The following is a 20,765-nucleotide window of genomic DNA, read 5'->3' as shown; positions in this document are numbered from 1 at the left end:
ATTTATTTATTTTTGGCTGTGTTGGGTCTTCGTTTCTGTGCGAGGGCTTTCTCTAGTTGCGGCGAGCGGGGGGCCACTTTTCATCGCGGTGCGCGGGCCTCTCGCTGTCGTGGCCTCCCCCGTTGCAGAGCACAGGCTCCAGACGCGCAGGCTCAGTAGCCATGGCGCACGGGCTTAGTTGCTCCGCGGCATGTGGGATCTTCCCAGACCAGGGCTCGAACCGGTGTCCCCTGCATTGGCAGGCGGACTCTCAACCACTGCACCACCAGGGAATCCCCATCATTTGTTTTTATTCTGCACACACCTGCCATTGGGGGCATGTCTCGGTGGTCAGAGCTTGTGGCTGTTCCTGCGGCGACAGCTGCCTCTGGGGGAGCGCTGGGGGTTCAACCATCTGATCCCTCATATGTCTGGGGATGATGCTGGCGGTCCGTGGACCTCAGCCGGGCTGCTGGGCGGGCACTAGTGTGTGATCACTGGCTTCCCTGAAGCAGGATGGCTGCCTTCCGAAGCGTGGATGGCTAGGAAGAAGCTGCACTACCTTGGGTACCGAGGCTTCAGGGACGGCATGGCATCCCTTCCGCCCTAGACACATGACAGACCCACCCAGATCCAGGAGAGCGAATATTAACGAGACCTATTGTCATGAGAAGATCATCAAAGCAGTCTGCATCGATATATCACAAGATAGTTCATTTCCGCCCAGACGAAATGGTGTTAACGCAGCGCTTTTCTTCTTTTGTTTCTGGTCTGCGCGTGTCTGGCTTACGGAGGTGGCAGGGAAGTTGAGACAAACAGTAACAGAATCCGACCTCCCTTAGACCAAAGGGGCGTTTCAGAGCAGAGTAAAGGTAAAACGCAGTGGACTGCAGAGTTTAATCTCAGAATGGAACAGAGCCCTAACAAATAGTACATTTGCCCCAGTCAGCTTTCTAGAAGAGAATACCAGAACACTGGTTATTGTAAGCAGTTCCCACGGACTCTCTGGATACTCACAACTATCATCGCAAGCCAGGGTCTTACCAATTCCAGAAACTCCCTTTGCTCTTTCCATTGGCTCCCTAAGAGGAGGATGTGTCCTCTCGCTCCGCTCTTAATGAGAGACATCCATTTACTTTTAGCCAGCAGTCTTCTGTGGAGCTCAGAATGCTCGCCCCTTGACGTGTATCTCTTGCTCTTTCTGTAAGGCAAAGAGCTTCAGGCGTCCTTGCAAGGAACGTGACTAAGTTACTCCGTCAGGAGCTCTACCAGAATTTGGAGATGCTGAGACTTCTGTCACAGTCTCTATCCTCAGCTGCTTCCAGTGTTGCAGGGGAGAGAGACAACTAACTTCGGTTCTTATGATCTGTCTCGAAGGGAAGGTATCGTTTTGTAAAACTCAAGGGGAGCTTAAGTACTTGAATGTCAGCTCCTTCACAGGGTCTGAGCGTGTGCTCTGAAACCCCAAAGGCTTCTTGAATTAAAACAGCTCGATCAACACTGAACTTTCCAGCTGACACCGTTCCCTCCTGAAGTGGAATCATTACAATTCACGTGTGGACATAGAAATAGACACTTAGACCATGAATGTAAATCTAATATAGAATAATCAAAATACAGAAAATATACATTGATATACATCTGTATATATAAAATGGCTAATCTGGAAGAATTGGTGGAATTGGGCCATATCAATTTCCATAACATTTTCGTCTTGGGCAAAAATGTACTACATCTGCAGGTAAACATTTCCAGGAAAATTCAGGTGGATGGATATCTGGCTCCATGTGTGGCAGCTTTTCTTGTTGTTATGCTTTGATAAACTTCTCAATGAGCAGGCATCTTCCTCACTAATTGAATATTTTAACTGTTTTCCTCTGTAGATATGGTGTGTCATTATATTTTCCATTTTGTGCCTTGCTTTCCGTGCATTTAAAGTGCTGGAGCAGCTGTTTATTTGGAAAGCTTCCATTAGGGCCATAATAATCTGCAACTAATTGCACATCAAATATTTATTTCTTGCACATTAAATTAATGAAGCAGTTTCAACAAGAGAAAAATTGGATCAGGTTGGCAAATGGTGCCTATAAATCCATGAAAAATTCCCAGTTCTTTTTTGGCAGGACTCCTTTGATTGACAATTTTTTAATGGAAGAAAATCCCCATTATCTAGATGTGCCTTTTTAAATAGGCAAGCTTTCTTTGCTAATGTGCTTTTCTCAATGTTTCCTTGAGAGATCATATTATCACTTTCAGAAATGAAAAAAAATAAGTCATACTATTGATTTTCAAATAAATTATTTGGTATCCTCTTTGTGTTGAATTTAACATGCTTTTTTTTATATTGTACTTTTTTTAAATTGAAGTACAGTTAATTTACAATGTTAATTTCAAGTGTACAACAAAGTGATTTCGTTTTATATATATACACACGTATATGTGTGTGTATATATATATATTCTTTTCCATTATAGGTTATTATAAGATATTGAATATAGTTCCCTGTGCTACACAGTAGGTCCTTGCTGTTTACCTATTTTATATATAGTAGTGTGTATATGTTAATCTCAAATTCCTAGTTTATCTCTCTCCCTTCCCCCCACCAATTCATTCTATTTTTGCTACTATAAACGCTTTCAATGGGTTAACTTTATCCAGCTGTATTAAGAAATGGCTGATACACAAAGAACAGGACATATTTAACATGTACAATTGATGAGTTTGGACATATGCAAATGACTGTAATACCATCCACACAATCAAGGTAACAGCATACCCAACACCTCCCAGGTTCTTTGTGTCCATTTGTTGTTTGTGTGCTGAGAGCAGGTGACATGAAATCTGCTCTCCACAATTTCTAGGTGCACAACACCACACTGTTAACATAGGCACTATGTCCAATATGGCGGCTCTCTAGAGCTTATTCATCCTGTGTACCTGAAACGTTATTTCCCCAGCCTCGAGCATGGCAACCATTACTGCATTCTCTGTGTCTATGAGTTTGACTATTTTAGATACGTGGAATGCAGTATTCGTCCCGTAAATGTGGCTTATTTCACTTCAACAGATAATTCTCCAAAGAAGACAAAACAATAGCCAGCAGGTGTGTATGAAAACATATGCAGTATCGTAAGGATCACAGAAACGCAAATCAAAACCACAGTGACATATCACCTCACACCTGTTAGCACAGCTACTGATCCAAAAAAGAAAAAAAACGAAAACAAAAAATAAACTGTTGATGAGGATGTTGAAAAACTGGAACTCTTGTACATGGTTGGGAATGGATAATGGTGAACACTATGGGAAACTTATCCTCAAAAAAACAATAGAAGTACCATATGACCCAGCATCCTACTTCAGGATATATCTAAAAGATTTTTGAAGAGGTATCTGCATTCCCACATTCATTACATAATTATTCACAATAGCCAAGATACGGAAACAACACAAGTTCTATCAACAGATGAATGGATAAAGAAAAAGTATATACATACAATGGAATATTATTCAGCCTTAAAAAGGAAGGAATCCTATCCTTAGAAGGAAGGAAACATGGATGGACCTGGAGAACATTACGCTAAATGTTGATTACAAGTAGCAGCTGAATTATTAGAGAAAAATACAAATCAAAACTACAGTGAGGTACCACCTCACACCGGTCAGAATGGCCATCATTAAAGAGTCTACAAATATCAAGTGGAGGGGGTGTGCAGAAAAGACAGCCCTCTTACACTGTTGGTGGCAATGTAAATTGATGCAGCCACTATGGAAAACAGTATGGAGGGTTCTAAAAAAAAAAAGAAAACTAGTGTGCCTTATGATCTAGCAATCTCACTCCTGGGCATCTATCCAGACAAAACTATAATTGGAAAACACATGTGCACCCCTATGGTCGTAGCAGCACTATTTACAAGAGCCAAGACATGGAAACAACTTAAGTGTCCATCAATAGATGAATGGATAAAGAAGATGAGATACATATATACAATGGAATATTACTCAGCCATTAAAAAACACAAAATAATGCCATTTGCAGGAATATGGACGGACCTAGACATTATCATACTAAGTGAAGTCGGAAAGACAAATAACATATGATATCACTTATATATGGAATATAAATTGTGACACAAATGAACATATCTATGAAACAGACTCACAGACATAGAGAACAGATTTGTGGTTGCCAAGGGGGAGGGGGGTGGGAGAGGGATGGATTGGGAGTTTCGGGTTAGCAGATGCAAACTATTATATATAGGATGGATAAATAAGGCCCTACTGTATAGCACAGGGAACTATATTCAATATCCTATGATAAACCATAATGGAAAAGAATATTTAAAAAAAGAATATATATATGTATAACTGAATCACTTTGCTGTACAGCAGAAATTAACACAACATTGTAAATCAACTATACTTTAATAAAATTTATTTTTTAAAAGTAGCAGCTGGAATCCCACTCCTGGGCATATATCCAGAGAAAACCATAATTTGAAAAGATACATGCACACCAATGTTCAATGCAGCACTATTTACAATAGCCAAGACATGGAAGCAACCTAAATGTCCATCAACAGAGGAATATGGATAAAGAAGATGTGGTACATATATACACTGGGATATTACTCAGCCATAAAAAAGAACAAAATAATGCCATTTGCAGCAACATGAATGGACCTAGAGATTATCATACTAAGTGAAGTAAGTCAGACAGAGAAAGACAAATATGATATCGCTTATATGTGGAATCTAATAAAAAATGGTACAAATGAACTTGTTTACAAAACAGAAACAGACTCACTAATCTTGAATTCAAACTTATGGTTGTGAAAGGGGAAACACAGGGGGGAAGTGATAAATTAGGAGACTGGGATTAACATACACACACTACGGTATATAAAACATATAACTAATAAGGACCTACTGTATAGCACAGGGAACTCTACTCAGTTTTCTGTAATAACCTATATGGGAAAAGAATCTGAAAAACAATGGATAAATATCTATATATGGATCTATATATACATTGATATACATAATATATAGATATGTGTATATAGGTATAAAAACTTTCACTTTGCTGTACACGTGAAAGTTACACAACACTGTAGGCCAACTATACGCCAATAAAATTTTTTTAAATATATAAAATTGTAGTAAATAAATAAATGTCATTTTCTATTAAAAAAATGTAGCAGCTGGCTAACGACTTATTTTGAAAATCGGCACTTCCAACTTACATTTTTCTTTTGATACGTTTTCTAAAAGATGTCTGATACTGTTTTCTTTTGGACCCATTGCTGGTGTATAGAAAATGACTAGTGGTTTCCGAAAAGAGTTTCAGGAAAGAATTTCCCTGAACAGTAGGTCTGTCAACATTAAAGATAATGCCTACAGGTTTCTTTCATCAGAAAAAGTTACCTTACAATTTTACAATAAGATAATAATACACAGTGGCCACCAAACATTACTGAGTGTTTACAGTGCTTACACAGCTCCAATAAAAGTGTCCCTGACAAAGCAGTTCTTATCTAGTTACTGACTGACTGTTAAGTTTTATGAGTCATTCGGTGTCCCTTTTTGCATTATACTTTTGAGTAGGGTTTTTGGTATCAGTCACCTGCGAATGAAACATAGTTTGCATTTGTTTGCAGAAAGGTCCTTTTAAAGCAAGTTATGAAGTTCTCCTCATGCGGTTTCCTTAAGACAGAAGCCGGTCCATATATTTATATGGTTTATTATGGGTGTATCTCAGATACATTTCAGGTTTGGTTCCAGACCAACACAATAAAGTGAATATGGAAATAAAGCAATTCACAGATTTTTTTGGTTTCCTGGTACATGTAAAAGTTATGTTTACACTATACTTTAGTCTATTAAGTGTGCAATAGCATTATGTCTAAAAAAATCTCAATGTACATGCCTTATTTTAAAAATACTTTTTTGCCAAAAAATACTAACCATGATCTGGAAACGAAGCAACTGACAAGGGATTAATTTCCACAAAAAAAAACAGCTCATGCAGGTCACGATAAAAAGACAAACGACCCAATCAAAAAATGGGCTGAAGATCTAAATAGACATTTCTCCAAAGAAGACATACAGATGGTTAAAAAGCACATGAAAAGATGCTCAAAACCACTAATTATCAGAGAAATGAACATCAAAACTACAATAAGGTACCATCTCACACTGGTCAGAATGGCCATCATGAAAAACTCTACAAATAACAAATGCTGGAGAGGGTGTGGAGAAAAGGGAACCCTCCTACACTGTTGGTGGGAAGGTAAACTGGTACAGCCACTATGGAGAACAGTGTGGAGGTTCCTTAAAAAACTTAAAATAGAGCCACCATATACTCCAGCAACCCCACTCCTGGACATATATCTGGAAAAGACAAAAACTCTCATTCAAAAAGATACATTCACCCTAATGTTCATGACAGCATTATTTACAATAGCCAAGATACAGAAGCAACCTCAATGTCCATCGACAGTTGAATGGATAAAGAAGATGTAGAACATATATACAATGGAATATTACTCAGCCCTAAAAAAAGAAAGAGGGACTTCCCTGGTGGTGAAGTGGTTAAGAATCCTCCTGCCAATGCAGGAGACATGGGTTCGAGTCCTGGTCCAGGAAGATCCCACATGCTGCAGAGCAGCTAAGCCCCTGCGCCACAGCTATTGAGCCTGCACACTAGAGCCCTTGAGCCACAAGTGCTGAGCCCACGTGCCACAATTACTGAAGCCCACGTGCCTAGAGCCCGTGCTCTACAACAAGAGAAGCCACCGCAATGAGAAGCCCGCTCACCGCAACGAAGAGTAGCCCCCGCTCACCGCAACTAGAGAAAGCCCACGAGCAGCAAGGAAGGCCCAATGCAGCCAAAAATAAAATTAATTAATTAATTAATTAATTTTTTAAAAAAGAAAAGAATGAAATCATGCCATTTGCAGAAACACGGATGGACCGAGAGACTCTTATACTGAGTGAAGTAAGTCAGACAAAGATGAATAACATATGGTATCGCTTGTATGTGAAATCTAAAAAAAGGGTACAAATGAACTTATCTACAAAATAGAAACAGAGTCGCAGATGTAGAAAATGAACTTATGGTTACTGGGGGTAAGGGGGTGGGCAGAGGGATAAACTGGAAGATTGAGATTGACATATACACACTACTATATATAAAATAGATAACTAATAAGGACCTACTGTATAGCACAGGTAACTCTACTCAATACTCTGTAATGGCCTGTATGGGAAAATAATGTAAAAAAAGAGTGGCTATATGTGTAACAGATTTCACTTTGCTGTACACCTGAAACTATCACAACATTGTAAATCAACTCTACTCCAATAAAATTTTTTTTTAAATGCTAACTGTCATCTGAGCCTTCAGAGAGTTATAATCTTTTGCAATGATAATATCAAAGATCAATGATCACAGATCACCATGACAGATATAATAATAATGAAAAATTTTGCAATACTGTGAGAATTACCAAAATGTGACACAGAGACATGAAGTGAGCAAATGGTGTTGGAAAGACGGTGCTAATAGACTTGCTAAATGCAGGGATGCAACAAACCTCCCATTTGTTAAGGAAAAAAAAAAAAAAAAAGTTGCAGCCCAGGTCTCAAGACCTGAGAACCAGATAGCTGGTGGTATAAGTGCCCATCCAAGGGCAGGAGAAGATCAATGGTCAGTTTATGAAATCAGGCAGAGAGAGTAAATTCTCTCTTCTTCCAGCTTGTCCTTCTGTTCACGCCTTCAACAGACTGGATGATGCCCACTCTTCCTGGAGAGGACCATCTGCTTTACTCAGGCTACCAATTCAAATGCTAATCTCATCTGGAAACACCCTCACAGACAAACCCAGAAATAACGTTTAACCAAATATCTGGGCTCCCCATTGGCCCAGACAAGTTGCCACGGAGAATTAACCATCCCATGTACCCTTAGGACATACCACATGGTCTCTAGCAGGAACTCCAATTTCCCCCCAAATTGTCATCAGCGTCTCTGGCTTCTGCTCACTAGATTCCAAAAGTCACCCTCCCACCCTCTCCTCAGTGCTCAGTCTGAACAGCCAGAACTGCCCCCAGACATTGCCAGGGGTCTGCTGTGAGGGCACAGTCACCCATGTAGAGCACCACTGGCCGAGCTCAGCCCCATTCTCTGGGGACATCCCCCTTCAGACTCTCCAATATTTCCTACTGGGGAGTTCCTTGGAGTGAATTCAGTTCTTATCAACCAGTCCTTCATTATCAAAATGAGAACCACACCAATAATTGTGGATTATTCCATATGAACAATGACAGGTTTAAACATCTTTCTGGTCCTCTCACACTATTTCCAGGTCTTTGCAGAGGAAATCAGATATTATTGTCTAGATGAGCAGTCCCTAAATTTGTATGCACATTAGAATCATGGATGATTCTTACAAAACTTCAAAGACCACATGGCACCCCAGAAATAAAATCAGTATCTCTGAGGGTAGCACAGAGGCATCACTGATTTTTTTTTTAATTAATTTATTTTATTTTTGGCTGTGTTGGGTCTTCGTTGCTGCGCATGGGCTTTCTCTAGTTGCAGCGAGCAGGGGCTACTCTTCGTTGTGGTGAGCGGGCTCCTCTTTTTGGTGGCTTCTCTTGTTGCGGAGCACGGGCTCTAGGTGCACGGGCTTCAGTAGTTGTGGCTCACGGGCTCTAGAGCACAGGCTCAGTAGTTGTGGCGCACGGGCTTAGCTGCTCCGCGGCATGTGGGATCTTCCCAGACCAGGGCCTGAACCCGTGTCCCCTGCATTGGCAGGTGGATGCTTAACCACTGCGCCACCAGGGAAGCCCCGCATCACTAAGTTTTGACGTTCCCCAGGTAATTCCATTGCACAGCTGTTTGGAAACCGTTGGTCTAGATTTTTGCTGACCTGAAGGACTCATGTACTGCCGTCGGTTAGCCATCACATTCGTAGTTGTCATCCAGAATCTAGTTCTTACAAAACTTCCGTAGCATCTTGGGGACATAATGTCATCTACTTCTATTTTTAAAATCTATGTGTCTGGCCTATAATACGTTACTCCTGTGATCGTGAGGAGACTGAAAAGAGGTGACCTGTATGAATTCCAAAATACAGCAAGCGTCACCTAGAAGGTGCACACCCAACAGTGACGACCTCTTCTTGCCCCATTTAATGGGGAAAAGATCAAAAGTCACGTTGAGTTCATTCTTTCAATCACAATCACATTTTCAACCATTGTCTAGAAAGCTGAACAAATAATTCACTCAGAGGCTCATCGCTAGAACAATTTTATATTCATCATTTAAATCTGTATCTTGCTGGATTGGAATCTATGTTTAAGTCATTGTTGTCAGAAAAGCTCCTTGTATGGTCTACACTGGGAACCACTGCATGCCTGGGAATATGCTGCACTTGCCTTCACCCTTGAGGAAATTCTTGGGTCAGGAATACTAACCGCTCCACATTCTGCAGATGTCGTTACCGGATCTTTTAGCACGTGGTGCTCCAGAGAAGCGTGGGACCAGCCCCATCTTGCTGCCTTTCTAAGTCACCTGCTTTATCTGCCAGGGGAGTCAGAGATGCTACTTCATCTTTATTACAGCTACGATAGCACAGCATGTCTCAATTTGATTTCATTTTTATTAACTTTGCCTGAAACCCAAGTGAGGCCATTCAAGCTAGGTTCATGTTGTTTTCTCACTTTAGTAAAGTTTTCTTTGGTTACAGACCTTGACTATTATTTCTGCTCTGTTTGCTTTCAAATCATCTTCAAGAACACTAATTAGAAGTTGATTCTTTTCTTTCTCATTTATAGTTTTAATCTCTCGCCATTTACATCTATTTTTCTGCACTCTGGGAAAGTGTCCCGTGTTTCTACATGCCAGAAAGTTGATTATTTTTTCTTGTCAGTTCCTTTCTTTCATAATTTCAATGCAGATTCAAATTGGGTCATTGAGTTTTGTGTTTCTGTTTTTTGTTTTTAAGTCACGTCTGTGTTCAACTTATCCTGTTCTCTTCTTATATTCCAAGAGTGCCTTTGTATTTTCAGTACTGGAAGAATAAAATAAATCTTGTGTAGACAGTTACTTCTGAAGGGGAAAATAGTTTGGAAGTTTTGATGCCATTTACATTTTTCCCACAACATCTTTTAACTGTCGAAAGTAGTCCTGAATAAAGGTAATAAGTCAGAACACAGACGGATATTAGTAAGCTATGAATGGTGAGGGTGAAGTTCCAAAAGCATTGAAAGTAGAAATATCGGACAGGATTATTTTTTGTTTCAGGAAAGGGCAAGCTCAGTTTCACAGACTCAAGAAGGCAACGTCCATTGTTTCCTGAGAACTGAACTCCCAGTACCTCCCTGCGTCTGGACGTATAGCCCAGCATCCCTGGCCCTTGCTGCTTGCAGTTCCTGTTTGGTTTCTGTTCCAAGGAAACAACGTCCTCATTTGGGAGTCTGGCGATCACCCTTCAAGTTTTACTTTTTTTGTTTTATCTCTCAGTGCATGTTAGAAGCAAAGAAGCCAGCTCAATGTGTCAGTATAAACTTTCATCTAGAATGTTGGTACGATGGATTGAACTGTGTCCCCTCAAAATTCATAGTTTGAAGCCCTTACCCCTAGTGTGATGGTATTTGGAGGTGGGCCCAATGGGGACCGATTAGGTTTACACGAGACCAAGAGGTTGGAGCCCTCATGATGGGATTCGTGTCCTTATAACTAGAGGAAGAGACACCAGCGCTTCCACTCTCCACCATGCTGAGCAAACGGCAAGACGGCAGCCGTCTCCGAGCCAGGAAGACAGCCCTCGCCAGAACTCAACTGCCACACAGTGAATGTTTCTGTCCCCCCACCAAATTCATAAGTTAAATCCTAATTTCCAAAGGGATTGCATTTGGAGGGGTGACCTTTGGGAGATTAGGTCATGTGGGTGGAGCCCCCAGGACTGGGATTAGGGTCCTTAAAAAGGAGACCCCGGAGAACTCCCTCACCCCTTCTGCCGAGTTAGCACACAGCAAGAAGACAGCCGTCTGCGAACCAGGAAGCAGCATCTCACAAGACACTGGACCTGGTGGCACCTTCATCTTGGACTTCCCATCCTCTAGAATCGTGAGGAGTATGTTTCTGTGGTTTATACGTCACCCTGTTTATGGTATTTTGTTGTAGCAGCTTCAGTGGACTAAAACCCTGACCATGCTGGCACCCTGATCTCAAACTTCCAGCCTCCAGAGCTGTGAGAAAACAAGTGTTGGGACTTCCCTGGTGGCGCTGTGGTTGGGAATCCGCCTGCCAATGCAGGGGACACGGGTTCAAGCCCTGGTCCAGGGAGATCCCACATGTTGTGGAACAACTAAGCCTGTGCGCCACAACTACTGAAGCCCACGCACCTGGTGCCATGCTCCGAAGCAAGGGAAGCCACCACAATGGGAAGCCCACACACCACAATGAAGACCCATCATGGCCATAAATAAATAAATAAAATTAAAAAAAACAAAAAACAAGTTTAAGTCTATGGTATTTTGCTAAGACAAGAAGCAACAAGAGATGTGATCCCTCTACCAAAAAGGCCAGGGAACTGTATCTGAGTGAGCCAATGTAGGCTGGACCTGGGGACCCAGGATCAGTATGTGTATCTGTATGTTTGTGCACATAACAACAGGTACATTTAATTAAAATACTTGGGATGCTGTATATTTAGTTGAACACATTCCCTCAATCAGATTTCTAATCCTTTTAACCTTCATATGCTACCGTTCTAATATCTTCACGTTGAGGACCATACATGATAAGGATAACATTTTCTACCCTGTAATACCATGTTAGAAGCTTCTGAGACAAGACAGGCTACAGATGAATCAATGACGTAGGTAGAAAATAGATGGGCAGGTAGCCAAAAATATAGCAGTGGATTAACAAGCAATTCCATCTTACGAGAGAAATAAAAAGCCTTTGAAGGCCAAAGCTAAACCTTTCCATTAATTACATCCCCAATATAGGAACTGTATGAAAAAAAAAATAAAGCCACTGGAAATCTAGAAGTAGAAAAACCAGCTGCTTTCATGTCACTGAGAGATCTTTTCTGTACGAAACGATATTGCCTATTTAAATCTTAAACTGTTTTTGCATTTGCTCCATCTGTGCAGGTACTATGTTTAAGGCAGACATGTGATGGAGGAAATAACACCTACACCAGTGGATTAATTTAGAGGATTCAATTGAAAAAGAGCCTTACCTTCCTCTAAATTAAGAAATCTTTACTCTCAGGCTGCAGATGTCGAATGAGGAAAGAAATGACGGGCTCTTGGTTTCAACAGAACTGTCTCTTTATCGTGTTATAAATTGTGCTTTGCAAATTCAACTTCTACAAGCAAAAGTTTCCCTTCATTTGGGGGGAAAAGACATTGTTAATATAATGCTTTTCTTTCCCAATTATAGGGTTTCTGCATACACTTACAGGAAGTTAAAATAGCCAAATGTGACTCAGTTAACAACAAAAAAATGGAAAACACAGTAAATCAGTCAACCGATTAAGAAAAATCGAACCACGGAAGTTGCTGTAGAGAATAGAAAACCCTTGTTCTTGCAGACGCATGCTAATCCTTTTGCAGTCTATTTATATCACACAGTGGCTCTAAATAATATTTTTAGAAAAGCATAAGGGCTTTTTTTGTTTTGTTTTGTTTTTTTTGCAGTACCCGGGCCTCTCACTGTTGCGGCCTCTCCCGTTGAGGAGCACAGGCTCCGGACGCGCAGGCTCAGCGGCCATGGCTCACGGGCCCAGCCGCTCCGCGGCATGTGGGATCTTCCCGGACCGGGGCGCGAACCCGCGTCCCCTGCGTCGGCAGGCGGACTCTCAACCACTGCGTCACCAGGGAAGCCCTAGCGTAAGTTTTAAGTAAACATTTTTCTTCTGCTTTGAGTATTCTGTTTTGCCAGATGGATGAAAATGGTTTCACAAACCTAACAGTTTCATTAAACCGCAAATGTTTAATTAAAGAACTGTGCATTTGAAAAAGTCAAATCACACACAAACGAACAACTTCAACATATGTGTCACCAGGTCTATAGATCTGAGGATGCAAACATTAGTAAAGTCCATCTTTCGCCTCCATGGGGGGAGCAGAGGATGGAGGCATGGTGTGAGAATGAACGTCATGGCTTTTAAAATAGGAATCTCGGCCCAGAGAGGGGAGCGTTGTTGGAAAATAAGATAATGTGCGACTTTACCTTTGCCCTCAAGTAGCTTATATAAATCAGGGCATGCAAACAACCACCTCTACTAGGCAGAATAAAAAGGCACAAGGAAGGTAAAACCAAACAAAACTGTGACAGTGCTAAAGAAGAAGGTTCATTCCCACGAGGGTGGGGCGTGAAAATGGGGCGAGCAGCGGTGGGCGATATGGGGGGAGTGGCCTTGGAACCGAGACTCAAAAGAAGCTTGAAGAGGTAGTCAAGCGGCGCGAAAACGGTCCGAAATAACACTAAAAATTAAGTCGACGTCTGTATTGTGGGCTTTTAGTCTAATCTGTGAAACGAGCTAGCCTCTTGTCCAGCCATGAGTTCACTCATCTTAATTTGTTAAAGTTGATCCCGATGGAAGCATCATGATGGGAAAAGGAGAGAAAAGAGGGGCACGTGGTTCTCTTGGGGGGAAGGGAGGGATGTACCCCAGAGGCAGGAAGCTCTGGCGTGGCCTCTCAGATCCAGTACAGTTACAGCGCTGGCGTTCGGCACCGGGACCCCAGACCGAGAGAAACCAGCCAAGCACCGGGCCGGGTCAAGAATAAATGAATGAAGACACGGTAGAGACAGCCACCTCCTTATTTTACTTGGAGCTTGTCTGTGCCCTCCTTTCTCATAAGCTCTCTGCTCCCAAATCTGGTCCCTGCCCTCCTTCTCCATCACTGAGTGGGGCCAGCAGGACAGCTGGGGAGATGCCGAAAGCCCTCTGAAGTCATCAGACTTGGTGGTAACGGCAGGACCTGCTCAGAGCATCAAACCAAGAGCAGCTGGTCTCATCAGATGGGCGCTGAGCATGCAGGACCTGCAGACACACCTCATTGCAAATGTGGTTTTGGTAAAAGCAGAACTCGGGCTCAAAACATCCTTTTAAAAATTTCTTTCAAAATCCCGAGCGCCAAGTGCATTTTCCCATATAGGACATACTAAATAATGCAGAGAGCCATGAGCACGGTACCCAACGTGAGATTTCCGAAATCCTTTCTTTAACCAGATATTTTCAGCTCACTGTTATCAGAAGAATAAAAAAAGAAACCCAAAACTCTGCATATTTATTGCTTAAACTTCCCTGATATGCTCAGGCATTGTATAGGTGAAAAAGAAAATGCTTTCAGGATGAAAATTAAAGTTGCATTGACATATATACACTACCAAATGTGAAATGGATGGCTAGGGGGAAGCAGCCGCATAGCACAGGGAGATCAGCTCGGTGCTTTGTGAGGGGTGGGAGAGGGAGGGTGGGAGGGAGACGCAAGAGGGAGGGGGTATGGGGACATATGTATATGTATAGCTGATTCACTTTGTTGTACGGCAGAAAATAACACAACGTTGTAAAGCAATTACACTCCAATTAAAAAAAAAATTAATGACTTTTAGAACTGAAGCAGAAAAGCATAAAAAGAAAAGATCTTGCATTTTTTCCCTCAGTCAACTGTATTTATAGTCCAAACCTTTTCCTCTGCAAGTAGACAGGGTTTTAAAATAAATCTTACCCTATATTTTTTGGAATGTGCTTGTGATTTTCATCATATCGGGAAAGCGGATGGAAGGGACATAATAGCAAACAAAATGGATGTTTGCAATCAGGGTCACACTTGTTAATTATGGAAGACTGGAAAGGAAATATCCATTTGCCGTAGAGAGATGGCATCGTAGACTAGCTAGGAAGGCAACTGAATAAACAGGTTTCGGGGAACCTTACTGACTGCTTGCTTACAAATTAAAGTTTACAAATTAAAGAGAAATTGAAAGCATTTTAATGAATGTACCGAGGCACACACAGAGAGGAAAGCATGTTCTCTGTAGCTGGCACACACCGTGCAAGAGAGGCAATTTCACAGGAGGACAAACTCTAATTCGGAATGGGTTGAACAATGACCACGACTAGCCCGTGGCTGATTCTTGACGGATGTGTTTTCTATCAAGTGTTCATTCAGACTTTAGAAAGTCAGGACTTTGTGCTTGCCATGACGAATGTTTCTTGATACCAACACACGATAGACACAGCATCATTCACACAAAAATGGAATGCCTCGCCCTTCTCACCAACTTTTCCCACGGGAAGGTAAATCTCCACCGCCCTGCTTCTCCCCAAGCAGCCAGGACTGACAGAAAGCAAACGTGGAAAATGCAGAAGGACAAGTCTATTCCTTGATCTTTTTTTAAGTTTCTCTCTTATATTACCTCCCACACCAATCTTAAAAACCTCCGGTCTTCCTAAAAGCCCAGTACGGTTGTGTGTTTTCCCTAATGGCTGCCTCCAGGCTCTGGGCATACCCTTTGCCCATTTCCCATCATTGTGGACCTTTACCTAAGTCTCACCTCCCAAGAATCAACACACAATTCGCAGCTCTACTGCAAAGCTATCGGATAGCACGATTTCGTCTGAGGTCCTCACCCTTGGCTGCATGCTAGAATAACCTGGGCAGCTTTCAAAAATTCCAGTGTCTCTCCAGACCCAGTAAATGAGAATCTGGCTATAATGGTTTTAAAATTCCCCTGTTGATTTCACTGTGCGGCCAACAACTCTGGCCTAAAGAACGGCCACTGGATGGTCCTATTGGCCATTCGGGGGTATGTGCAAACAAGCCATTAAAAAAATCATGCCTGAACTCAGCAGCTAACCTTAGAAGAACATTCTCTTGAGATTTACTAACAGGTGTTGAGAGAGTCAAGAAAAGCAGGGTTCTGAACGCCAACAAATTTGTGAACTGATGTGCCTCACGTCACCCCTCAGAGTTGGAATTGAGTAGGACAAATATTCTAGGAAGTCGTGCTTTTAAGACAGGACCCTAAAACCCTTCTGAATGTATTTAATCCAGGACTCCCAATTTTTTTTTATCACTAAACAACTGTTTATCAGAGCAACCGGAATCAGCATCCTGTGAAAATGAGACTCTGTGATTCACCCATGGGGAAAAGGCTGTTTTAACACCATAGAATCCCTCTCTAACCATGAGGCCTTTTCTCAGACACTACTTACTCCTTTCATACAGATTCCTGCATCCCTCGGTCTGTAAGACCAGCTAAGAATACGAGGATGGGCTTTTCTTCATCCAGGAAAAGCCATTTCCCGATTCTCTAGCTGAGATCCACTTGATCTGATTTCCATGATGAAGCTTAGACATCGAACTTCACAGCTGGAAGGACGATAAGACATCACCTAGGATGAAATTCCAAAATTCCTCCTAGGGGGCCTTGGCAAACAAATGTCACTTGAACACAAGCACTGCGATACCACGACAGTGGCGACTAAGGAACTGACAGGCCAGACACACTGGACGAAGGGAGGATTCATGTCCCCAGCGCGGCTGAGCAGGACAGCAGAAGATTTCTTCACACTACTCAGAACTGTGGCATTTAAAACTCCTTAATTATTTCTGGAATTTTCCCTTTAATATTTTTGGATCGCGGTCGCCTGAGGGTAACTGAAACCACAGAACAGCGGGGCACACTCCTGTGTGGACGGAAGAAATGCACGCAGACCTGAGACCTTCCCACGCAGAAGGTGAAACCAACCTGGAGAATCGGCTCTCACATGTTGACAGAGAAGGAGAAAGGAAAGGGGCGTGTGATGAACTGTCCACTGAGAGGCATGAGCGAGTTCCCCTGTGCGTTTGCTTTGAGAGGACCTAGGGGCACAGGAGCTGAGACGTGTCCTTGGTATACACAGAACAACGAGGAAACAAGGAGAACTGAACGCCGATTCTTTTTTCTTTTTTTCAGACAATTTTTTAAGAGCAAGTTTCCAACAAAATTGAGAGGAAGGTACAGAAGTTTCCTATATACCCCCTGGCCCTACGCATGCATGTTCTCCCCCATTATCAACATCACTCACCAGACTGGCACTACTTTTTTTTTTAAACCAAGGATGAACCTCTATTCACACATAATAATAACCCGAAGTCCATAGTTTACATCCTGTGGATTTGGCCCAGTGTATAATGAGATATACCTGTCATTATGTATCATACAGAGTAGTGACACTGCCCTAAAAATTTCTCTGTTCTCTACTCATACCCCCTTCTTCATTCCTAGCAACCACTGATATTTTAATTGTCTCCACAGTTTTGCCTTTTGAGAATATCATAGACTTGCAATCATAGTACGTAGCCTTTTCAGATTGCCTTCTTTCACTTAGATATATGCATTTGAGGTTCTTCCACAAATACGGATTCTCAGAGGTAATGGATGATCCCGAGGAGGATGTGATGAAATAATTTATGCTGGAATGAACTGGTGGAAGATCTGAAAATTAAATATCATTTCTTATGGAGATGAGTTGGCAATTATTAAGAAGGAAAATGAGGTGGTCACAGCAAGAATAGAGTTTATTGATTTTAACATGTTTGTTTTACCTTGGAAAAATGTGCATAATGTATGTCTTCAAAAGTTTACAACAGCTCCTCATAATTTCCATGTAGCCTTACTGGAGAGTTTCCTGAGTGTCAGAAAGTATGGCGTAGGTAGAAGAAAATCGGGTGTTAATCCAGTTTCCACACCTGATGAAAAGCCACTTCTGCGCACACCAGATTAAGCTGCACTCTTTAATTAAGATATTCCCCTCGTACAATAATATCTCATTATTGCTGACCTGATGAATGGAGAATTCACGAAGGCTTGGATGTCACCTGGCAAAACGTTATCTTGCAAAGCAAAGCTCTCCTTCATATACTGTGCAAATCCTTAAAGTAGTAAACATGTATACACCTTCAAACGGTACTATAATTTAGACGACTCTTTCCACTCACACGAAGTAGTGTGCTTTATGGATTTCCTATTTCAATGTACAGTTCACACTTCTGACGTTTACAACATAGGGTCTACATTTTATTCACTGCATCTTATTCACTCACTTTCATTATGAAGCTATCATTTGTGCGTATGATTGTAATGGGTAAAAGTTTTCAGTATACCAAATTCTTAAAGGTAGAGATGTTTCTTTTTTTTTTTTTCTTAAAATGGAAAAGGTCTAATTTTAAGGGCTCATGAATCTCTATAAAATCAGAACCATTACCTGTGCTGTCTGTTGCTATGGCTACATACTCCTGTGATCTGTAAATCTGACATAATTCAGGTATCTCTGCAGAGCAATATCGTTGCAAAGACATCAGAGAAAATTTAAGCCATGCAGGGAACCAAGAAACATAATTTACAAAAAAGATTTTAAAAGGAAAAGGGCACTCTAGGAAAAAATAAAATTTATTTTGTAATATATTTTCTACTTTTATTATTAACTATTCACGTATCTTTTTATGTATGTCGTTTCTCTTCTCAGGATCTATGTCTTCCATTTAATACTTAAAGTGCACACACTAACTAGAAGAGGAAAAAATGTAAAGAGTTTCGTAACTATGGAATATTGCATAAAATAACATAAGATGTTTGCACAGGTTAACAGTCTATTGTTCTGCTTTCAAATCATAACCTGCAAGAGCTATGTTTGTGTAAAGAGATTTCCTGGCTCCAAACCTCTATTAAATTGTATTGAGTGACCTTTGATGAAATAATAGAGCCATATTGCTTTTGAAGGCATTAACCTTCAGAGTTAATAGTTGGGTTTGTAATCCGATGGTACAAATGAAATTTAGAATAAAACAGTGATTAGGTATCACTTTTGTAAATAAGGCAACTGTCAGTATTCATGCCTGGCTACATGGTTGAGAGATAGGTTAGCAGATTGATAGAAATACAAAACATGTTCAGATATTAACTGCATAATTAATTAATTTCACTGGACATGATTTTCACCACAATCCATTATAGCCAAAGCATGTGTTCATCTCCTGGGATCCCAGGAAATCAGGCTTCTTAACTGACACATTAAAGTGACTGGTAAATAGCTAGTCTTTGTAGAGATGTTATAGTGGACAAGTCTGTTGAAATAATGAAGAGAACAGGATTGCCAGTGACGCATTAGAGAAGAAAGCAAACAGACCAGTAGAGAAAAAGAAATACATGATGATGAAGATGAAGAACAATGAAAGAAAAGTGCAATTGGAAATAAAAGACGTAATACTGTGTACATACCCAGATAGAAGCCCTGGATGTAAGTAATCAAGCCTTAGGCAACTTGAAAGAAAGCAAGCTGATGTTGGAAATAGAAGTTTTACCTGGAAGCTCAGAGACTTTGGTCCACCTCTTCATACTGACTGTACCAGTCAGGATTTTCCAGAGAAACAAAACAAATAAGATAGACAGATGACAGATAGACAGGCAGGTAGAGAGATAGATAGATAGAGAGATAGATGACAAAGGTATATAGATGACACTTAGGTTGGTAGACAGATACCTATATAGGTCTAGAGGTCTCTCTATCAACCTAGCCATCTATCTATATATTGAGATTTACTTCTGAGAAATTGGTTTCTATGACTGTGGTTCTGGCAAGTCTGAATCTAGTAGGCTGGCTGAAAACTCAGGATTTCTATGTTACAGACTTGAGGCTGAATTTCTTTGACTCTGGGAAATCTGTTTGCTTTTATGGTCTTCAAGGGGTTCGATGAGGTTCACACATATTATCTCCTTGACGTCATCTGATGGTTGATGTCAATCACATCTACAGAATACCTTCATAACAACACCTTCACTAGTGTTTGACCAAACATCTGGGCACTGGAGCCTGGCCCAGTTGACACATAAAATTTAATCGTCACAATGACTCAACTCTTCTCTCCATCAGCTACAGGCACACCTCTTGTATCAAAGAGAACAGATTTCTCTGTATTAAGCCTTTTCAGTCACCAGAGACTAGAGAAGTCTCTGTTATCTTCAGTTAGTGCTCACACTGGTTAATCACTGGAAACTTCAGAGCTGCATCTGATGATCAGAAGGTTGTGTTTACAATGAAATATGTAAATGAGAGGGAACTGCAATGACAAAAGACAACACCTAGACCCCACCTCCCTCTGCACTCGTGGACTTTATGGTTACAACAAAATTGGTCTCCCCTAAGTCTCTAATTATTAGATAAATGCAAATCAAAACTACAGTGAGGTAGCACTTCACAATGGTCAGAAAGGCTGTCTACAAATAACAAATGCTGGAGAGGGTGTGGAGAAAAGGGAACCCTCCTGCGCTGTTGGTGGGAACGTAAACTGGGGCAGCAACTATGGAGAACAGAATAGAGGTGCCTCAAAAAACTAAAAATAGAACTACCATGTGATCCAGCAATCCCGCTCCTGGACATATATCCTGAGAAAACCATAATTCGAAAACATACATGAACCCCAGTGTTCATAGCAGCACTATTTACAATAGCCAAGAAATGGAAACAACCTAAGTGTCCATCGACAGAGGAATGGATAAAGAAGATGTGGGCACCTTCAAGATGGTGGAGGAGTGAGATGTGGAGATCACCTTCCTCCCCACAAATACATCAAAACTACATCTACAACTGGATCAACTCCTACACAACACTTACTGAACACTGGCAGAAGACCTCAGACTTCTCAAAAGGCAAAAAACTCCCTACGTACCTGGGTAGGGCAAAAGTAAAAAAGAAAAAACAAAGACAAAA

The sequence above is a fragment of the Grampus griseus genome (assembly GCF_964374135.1).
Source record: "Grampus griseus genome assembly, chromosome: X".
Taxonomy (NCBI): domain Eukaryota; kingdom Metazoa; phylum Chordata; class Mammalia; order Artiodactyla; family Delphinidae; genus Grampus; species Grampus griseus.
Note: the sequence above shows the minus strand (reverse complement) of the source record.